The sequence below is a fragment of the Megalops cyprinoides genome, chromosome 2 (assembly GCF_013368585.1).
Source record: "Megalops cyprinoides isolate fMegCyp1 chromosome 2, fMegCyp1.pri, whole genome shotgun sequence".
NCBI classification, from domain to species: domain Eukaryota; kingdom Metazoa; phylum Chordata; class Actinopteri; order Elopiformes; family Megalopidae; genus Megalops; species Megalops cyprinoides.
In genome coordinates this window covers 3,355,330-3,364,082 of record NC_050584.1, presented here as the reverse complement: position 1 = coordinate 3,364,082, position 8,753 = coordinate 3,355,330, and the positions used below count along the sequence as shown (strand labels likewise).

Sequence of the window (8,753 nt, the reverse complement as noted above, 5' to 3'; positions counted from 1 at the left end):
CTCAGGGCATTGATCCATGCCTCACTCTGGTGCTCTCAGAAAGTTAAAGTAAGTGTATGTATACATTAACCATTCAGTTTTAAGGTGCTGTGTAAGCCCTAGTGAGCTGCCTGACTCTAAGTCAGAACATGAGGGTTGTGCACTTGTAATTAATATAATGTAATTTGACAGCTTGACACTTGAGCAATACAATATGGGGAGCTGTGATATGTGATTTATGTGCCTCCGCTGATGAGAGGATTGTGGGAAATAGTATATGCTGTCTTGTATACAGCTGGAGTGTCGGCACACTCGCTTCCTGGGTGCGCAGTGGGGTTGGTGGACTTCCTGGGATGGGCAAAGGGTGGACTCCTGGGGTGGAGCTGCTACAGGAAGCAGAAGATGTGCTTGTGGAGAAAGAGGTGACTGCACCTGCTGAACAAAGACATCCTGGATAAAAACTGGCACAGTTTAGATTTACATTCAGGCCTCAGATTATCACATTGAATTTGTTGAGATCAGGATGCATTTTAAATCTTCAATTGTGATTGCTAGTTACTTGAATTTAAGTATAATGCATTAAGTCATGAGGTTCCCTTTGCCTCTCTTCTCTTTTGGACCATATATGCTACACATTAGATGCTGCCCTCATTTTACTGTCTCTGCTGATGAGCACAATCTACAAAAAACATGACCACTTCTTTCTTTCTGCTGTGAAGTTATTCTTGGGACTTGAGGGCAACAAACTTACATCACACTGTCTGTAACTATGTGTTATGTATGATATATAAATGATGAACTGAGTTACATTTACATTTTGGCACTTTTAGCAGGTGCTTTTATCCAGAGTGACATACAAGATGAGTACATATAGCATTACATTTACATTGTCATGTTGCACTTGTAGAACTTACATGTAGAGTTATACCGCACTGTATTAGAATTCTCTTACTGATAGGTGCTACATGCATACATACACACACACTCAAGAATTTACAGGGGATTACACAAAAAGCAGATAACTATACCTACCAGTAGGCTACATCTTGAAACTGGCACTTTGAAATGTTTCTGTAATGGCTAGCTGGGAAAAAGAGATTCAAGCTGTGAAGTTGACAGTTTTATATTGCTACTCCAAACCTGTGCTTTTGAAGGTGACTGTGACCTTGGACTGTCAACTTGTAACTGTGACGCCAATGACGAGGTATGGCGGTCAGATGAAGGCTTCCTTTTGGACATGGCCTTACTTCCAGTGAGGGAGGTGAGGTTTGGAGACACACGAGATGCTCCCTTGGAGATGGCCTTCCACACAATCGGATCACTGAGATGCAGGGGGCACAGTAAGACCATGGACCCAAAAAAAGAATCAAATAACATCCAAAAAGGGACTATGAAGGGGAATATTGATTTTTGTTTGACTGAAGCAAAATGGGGTTGATGATGAGAATGTAATATGAGTGTCACTATAATGGATGATATTCATGGATGATATTCAAAGTCCAAATTAAAAGATATACTGAGACTCTTATACTTTGTATTCTTATTACAAAGCACATTTTAATACAACCAATACAACCAATATAGGAATACACTATAGTATTTATGATGATACTTGTAGCATATCATTCTGTAGCATCATCACTGTAAACTGACGCATTATGAAATAAGGGGCACCTAATTTATTATAACCACATTTGTGCTGGACGAATTTATTTTTGTAAGTGGTTGATTCTTCAAAGTGCAGTTCCAAATAAAGGGTTAAGTGTATGTTTATATTTGAACAATGTTATTCTCATAATTAATTTAGAAAAGTCTTTAGCTAAGTTATTCAACTGTATTTAAAGTGCTTTATACAATCCTTTATCAAATAAAATAAAAACAACATGATTCATGATAATTAATTTAAGGTCCCAGTGCAATTTGCTGTGGCTGTTTGAACTACAATGTTGTAGCCCAGGCAATGTCCATAACTAAATTAAAATATGAATTATTTTTAAGTGTATTTCATATCTTTGTCCTGCAGAGTACAGTAAACCAGTCCTGGAGTCCTGTGCTGCTTTAAAGGACACTGGTATAATCCATTCAGGCCGCTATGTCATCGATCCAGATGGGGTGGGACACGGAGTCTCCCACTTTGAGGTGTACTGCGACATGACCTCTGACCCTTTGACTGGTAAGACCACATAAAAAAACTTCCAAAATTACCAAATCACTGTTGCCACAGGGGTTTTTCCATACATATATTGAGTAGTTCTTTGTTCTGCCACTCGAATGCTACTCAACCAATGTTTTTCTGTAAAAAGCAGAAGTTTGTGTCTAAAACAATAAAATTTGGGTTGTTTAACTAAACATTTTTTTCACATTGATCACAAAGCTGGCTGTCCTATGGCAGGCAGTTCCAAATTTCCAAACATTTTCATCAGGTCTCATTATATATTTTTCATAATAAAGTGCATTGAAAATTCCTCATCCATGATGCCGGAGCTCTTGGGGACGCAGTGACCTTTGACAAAATCGTCACCCCATACAGACTGGCAGGAGTGACAGTGGCACAATATTGATGTTTGATGAAAGAGACTGTCTCCCTGACGCAGGTATCACAGTGGTGGGTCACGACGGTGAGGGGCGGGAGCGTGTGTCCTCGTGCGAGGAGCCAGGTTGCTACAGCAGAGAGCTGCGCTACGAGGCCGAGCTCCTACAGCTCCATGCCCTGGCCCAGACCTCCGCTTCCTGCCAGCAGCATGTCAAGGTGAGGGAACCCCTTTTACACAGCATGCTGCAGGATACAGACTCAAACAGCTATAATAAATTACATGTTCCAGTATATTCTGGGTATGTATGTTCTATGGGTCTCTGATAAAGTATGTTTGGAGAATTTCAGTTTAGAAGATAATCTAGAAGCTGTTGGAAAAAGAAACTCATGACATACAGTGTGTCACTGTATATGGCATTGGCGATGTCATAGGTTATGGTTATTAGTTATCTTGAAAGGTTTGGTGTCAGTAAGTTTAAAAGTATCATTGCTGAAGTAAATTAAGCTTAATTTGTTTGCCATATTGTCAATGATGGCAAACAAACTCATTCATGTTTTTCCATGTACTGGCTGCTGTGAGCTGCCAGAACCCTAGCGTTCTCTCCTCTGTCCCTCAAGCTCATGTGAAAGGTTTGCTGACGTCTTGCAGGACCATATCCAGTCTCCGCAGCTCCTGTATCCCCTGTTACACCAGCATGCATTTTGTCCAGTTTTGTTTGATGAAGTAAATTGTTAAGATTTGATAAGGAACCATAAATTTCTTTAAAGGGCACACAAAGTGCATTTTGCACTTCAGAGTTTTTACACAAAATGCCCCTGATTATCCGCCACATGTGTTACTATTACACAGTCACTAAGTCTCTGTGAGGGCAGTTCTTGCTTCGTTTAATCAGAGAGAAACTGTATATTCTGTTGGCCATTTTAAAGGTGAGCCATATTGTGAAAAACTAACCTTAAAATCAATCTTGGTTAGTTATGAGCCATCATAAATTGTCATATGTACTGTGCAACCTCCATAGCTCTGGATCCCAATGTTAGTATTATTTTGCTGTTTTGTAACAAAATACACTGCTCAAAAAAATTAAGGGAACACTTAAATCACACAGTGGATCTCGATGAATGAAATATTCAAGTCGAAAATCTTTATTGTATAATTCGTTGAGAACAAAATGATGTAAGAATGGTCAATAGAAACCAGACTCATCAACCCTTTCAAAATGGATTCAAAACCACACCGAAAATCAAAGTGAAAAATTAAAATCACAGGCTGATCCAACTTGCGTAAATTTCATCATGACAACAGTGCCTGTATGCACTCCCAACAACGTCTGGGCATGCTCCTGATGAGACGGTGGATGCTGTCCTGGGGGATCTCCTCCCAGACCTGGACCAGGGCATCAGTGAGCTCCTGGACAGTCTGTGGTGCTACTTGGCAGCGTCGGATGCACCGATACATAATGTCCCAGAGGTTCTCAATTGGATTCAGGTCTGGGGAGCGTGAGGGCCAGTCAATGTAATCAATGCCTTTGTCATCCAAGAACTGCCTACACACTCTGGCCACATGAGGCCGGGCATTGTCCTGCACCAGGAGGAACCCAGGGCCCACTGCACCAGCGTAAGGTCTGATAATGGGTTTGAGGATTTCATCCCGGTACCTAACAGCAGTCAGGGTACCATTGGCTAGCACGTGGACGTTTGTGCGACCCTCCAAGGATATGCCTCCCCAGACCATCACTGACCCACCACCAAACCGGTCATGCTGGATGATGTTGCAGGCAGCATAACGTTCGCCACAGCGTCTCCAGACTCTTTCACGTCTGTCACATGTGCTCAGTGTGAACCTGCTCTCATCTGTGAAGAGAACAGGGCGCCAATGACGAAGCTGCCAATTCTGGTGTTCTCTGGAAAATGCCAATCGAGCTGCACAATGCTGGGCTGTGAGCGCAGGTCCCACTAGAGCAGGGTTTCTCAACCTTTTGCCTACTGCGACCCACTATTTTTGTATGCCAGTCATCCACGACCCACTAAGGGGAGAAATAAAGAAATAAATAACTGAAATGCCTCTTTAGACCTAGGCTAATATACAGTATATGCTTATTATAATTAATTTCATGAAAACATACAAACATTTTCAATCATTAGGCAGACTATGAGGCAAACTGATTTTTTTTTTTTTTTTTTACTCCCGGTAATGTGACACTTGAGGCTGCCGCTCTGAAATGATATCCAGGCACGGTGGAATTGGGGAAAGGGCGACATACGACATTTGAAAATACGATTCGACTATACTGTCGCCCAAATATCGCAATGAGCCTTTTATGAAGTGCACTTTCGGGCTGCGCCGGCATTCCCCAGTTCTAGACTCCTGGGGCAGTGGGCCATTTGTACTCAGCTTCGCTTTCCTCGCGCAGGTTTGATTGCTTGCCTGAAAAATGAACAAGCGAATTTCGCGCCAAGCATTTTTGAATACACCACGCTGCTAACATGTTTGATTTGAGATTTCTGGAAAATGGGCGTGGCTTTAACCCTACTTGAAGGTGATTGGCTTTCGCCAGGTGAAAATTTCGCTCGAGTCGAACATGTATTTAACTCAAGCGAACGCTCATTTCACCCATTTTGTGTCGCTCGCAGTTTCGCCGCAAACTCTGCCCATTCGCCTCCTGCCATTGACTTTTCATGTATTCGCGTCGCTCGTAAATTTCACATCGCACTCGGTTAAAACACACCAGAGAAAGTCTTGCGGCCCCCTATAGAATGATCTGTGACCCACTAGTGGGTCGCGACCCACTGGTTGAGAAACCATGCACTAGAGGATGTCGGGCCCACATGCCACCCTCATGGAGTTTGTTTCTGACAGTTTGGTCAGAAACATGCACATGAGTAGCCCGCTGGTCATTTTGTAGGGCTCTGGCAGTGCTCTTCCTGTTCCTCCTCACACAAAGGAGCAGATACCGGTCCTTCTGCTGCTGGGTTGTTGCCCTTCTACAGCCCTGTCCAGCTCTCCTCGTGTAATGGCCTGTCTCCTGGTATCTCCTCCACACTCTGGAAACTGCTGGGAGATACAGCAAACCTTCTTGCGACGGCACGTATGGATGTGCCATCCTGGAGGAGCTGAACTACCTGTGCAACCTGAATGGGCTGCAGGTACCGCCTCATGCTACCAGGAGTGACAAGAGCACTAGCAAAATGCAAAACTTGGGAAAAATCAGTCAGGAAGGATCAGGAGAGAGAAATTGTCTGTGGCCACCACCTGCAAAACCATTCCCTTTTTGGGGGTTGTCTTGCTGTTGCCTCTCCTGTCCACCTGTTGTCGCTTTCATTTACACCAAAGCAGGTGAATTTGATTCACAATCACTTATGCTTCCTAACTGGACAGGTTGATATCTTAGAAGTTTAACTGACTGGGTGTTATCCTGTGATGATTGAGTGTTCCCTTAATTTTTTGAGCAGTGTATATAATTTAACACACATCATTATTGTTCATATTATGCCTATGTTATTGCTGAACACGCAGTATTTGATCAAATATAGGAGGTTATGTAGACGTTCTGTATGCAGGTTGTGTAGAACATATGAGTGTAATATGGCACCAGATTCAGACAGCCAAGCGGGAAAGAAGAGATTTGAGTGTAGTATTTTTGGACCTGGCAAATGTGTTTAGTTCACCACCACATAGTCTTTTTTGGAGTACTTTTGACTTTTTTTGACACTTTTGAGTTCCAAGAGCGATAGTGAGCTTGGCGAAAGCATATTTTTAGGATGTCTGAATTTGTTTTAGTACTGTAGACTTCACAACAACATGGCAGAGACTAGAGATAGAGATTATGGCAGGGTGTACTATTTCCCCATTAGCATTTACAATGGCAATGGAGGTAGTGGTTAGAACATCACAGTGGGTTGTAGGAGGAGAGAGATGGCAAGGTGGGCTGCACCTCCCTCCGATTAGGATTTATATGGGTGATATGACTTTGGTGACTATGAGGGGAGTTTACACAAGAAGGTTACTGGTGAAGCTGAATGATCATCCCAAATGAAGATAAAGACGAATAAGTCACTGAGTATTTCATCGGATATAGGGAAGGTAATAAAGAAATTTCATGCAGATGAGGAAGAAATCCTGTCTGTAATGGAGAAGCCAGTTAAAAGCTTAGGTAGATGGCATAGCGGGGGGTTAAATGACACTGAACAGGTTCAGTAATTTAGAAAAGATGTTATGGGCTAGAAAGCATAGAGAAGTATGATTTTGTGCCGTGATGTAACCGGACCACCAGATGCTGTTCGGTAGCATAATGCAGTGGTCGTAGTGGTCACTTGAAGAAGAACAAGCGTGTATGGTTTTTTTGGGCTTACTTCTGCAAATTTTTTTGAAAGACAGGATATTACAATGTCAACAAGTAGTCGTGCTACACTAACATTTTCTAGAACCTTTCTTCTGCAAACTCTTTACAAAATCAGATTTATCAGATTTAGTGCCACCTAGTGCGTACTCCGCACATCTTGAAATAGCTGTAAAAACAGCATCAAACAGCAAGTACACCTGTAAATACAATACTAATACAAATTGTTTTGGGGGGTCTCGTTGTTTATGTCTATTTACATACAGGTTTCTCATAATACTGCTAAATGTATTTTTTTTTTCTTGTATTCTTTGAGAATTAGTTACATCTATAAATGTGGGAAACAGCATCGGCCATAACTTGGATTTTTTTGGTGTTTTAATTATGCTGACTGCAGTTAACGTGCGTGAGCATGTAATTCAAGAACAGTGGGGATTCTTCATTATATGAATGAGGGTTAGATGAAATTGGGTATTTATGCATGTTTTATTAATCTGATGTAAGACCTAGACCTAACTAAATCATGTCAAATTCCAAACTAGCTCCCTTGGTCTGACACTGTTGCTCATTTAACTTGAATGGATACACTTATGATCTGTTGTGTTGGAAGTCGCTCTGGATAAGAGCGTCTGCTAAATGCATGTAATGTAATGTTAGTGGCTTACGAAAGGAAAAAGCTTATATACATAGATTTAGCAGCAGAGGATGAGCAGCATGGATGGAGAGTAAGCGTTCATCCGACAGAGGTCTGTGGTAGAGGTTTTGTAGTGCGATCGACCATGACGCTGTTTAGAGAGTTAGGAATTTGGGGGCAGAGTTTATGTCAGGCAGTAAAGGATATAAGGTCAGCAGTAAGGACGCTAGTGTTTGTGTTGTGTTGGTGTAAAGTCAACATGCTTTAATAGTGGGGAGTATTTGGTAGGATAAGTGTAAGGACGCTAGGGAGTGCCTGTTGGTGCCCTTCAGTAGCTGGGAGGTTGTTGTTCGAGTCAATGTGGAAATTAACGTAGTTAGCATGCTCTGCTACCAGTTGTCGAAGTTAGCGTGCTCTATTAGCGGTGTGTGGTTGCTCAGAAATGAGTACGCAGTAAGCCACCTAGGTAATCAGTCTTTTTCCATTACACAGTTAGCTGTTCAGTGGTGGAGGTGGGCAACATAGGTGATGAGAGCAGGTATGGAGAGGGGTGGTGGGACGCCAGAACTAGCTGTTCCCGAAGTGTTGTGGGCCTAACTTGAAACACCAGTGAAGGGAGGGTGTTCACTTGATAACCCCAGTGATGTACCGGCATCTACACGCCTAATTGGTTCCTCACAGCGTAAATGTGCATGTTATCTTGCAGATGTTACCTTGGCATTGGGCTCAGTCATCTTAGTTGAACGCTTATCCTTTTTTATGGCAGTTTGTATTGTAATACTAACCTCTGTCCAGACAGACAATGGCAGTGGCCCAGTGGGGGAAACAAAGCCCTGCTCATTACCACCAAGCCACACTGCTTCTTCACTGCAGAGGTGTTTGTCATGCAGGTTGACTGTCGCCACACACGCTTTGTGGAGTCGGGTTGGGGCTGGTGGGTGACCTGGGCAGGGCAGAAGAGGCTGGACTGGGGTGGATCAAAGAGCAACAGTGGGAGTTGTGCTTGTGGAATGACAGGTGTGTATAAAAGGCAACAGTGCGCAGTACAAGTTCAGACAATAATATCACCTACTTAAACATACTCCTTTTTGCTCCAGAAAGGAGGAAAGAGGCCATAATGCCACAAAATACAATTTTTATATTATTTTACGTTATTATTCTGTTACATCATTTATACTTATTACATACTGAAGTGCGGTCATGGCATTTTTCAGCTTCTCTTTTGCTTCATAAGCTGTTGTATCACATTATATTAACATTGTGTCTCATG

At 42.4% G+C, this 8,753-nt stretch overlaps 1 long non-coding RNA gene across 1 annotated transcript; it reads left to right on the top strand.

Moving 5' to 3' along the window:
• Positions 1–343: 343 nt before the first annotated feature.
• On the top strand, positions 344–2,080 carry LOC118769279. The gene is made up of 3 exons (XR_005004476.1): positions 344–401; positions 1,134–1,319; positions 2,003–2,080. It is a non-coding gene; the product is annotated as an uncharacterized LOC118769279 (long non-coding RNA).
• Positions 2,081–8,753: the final 6,673 nt, after the last annotated feature.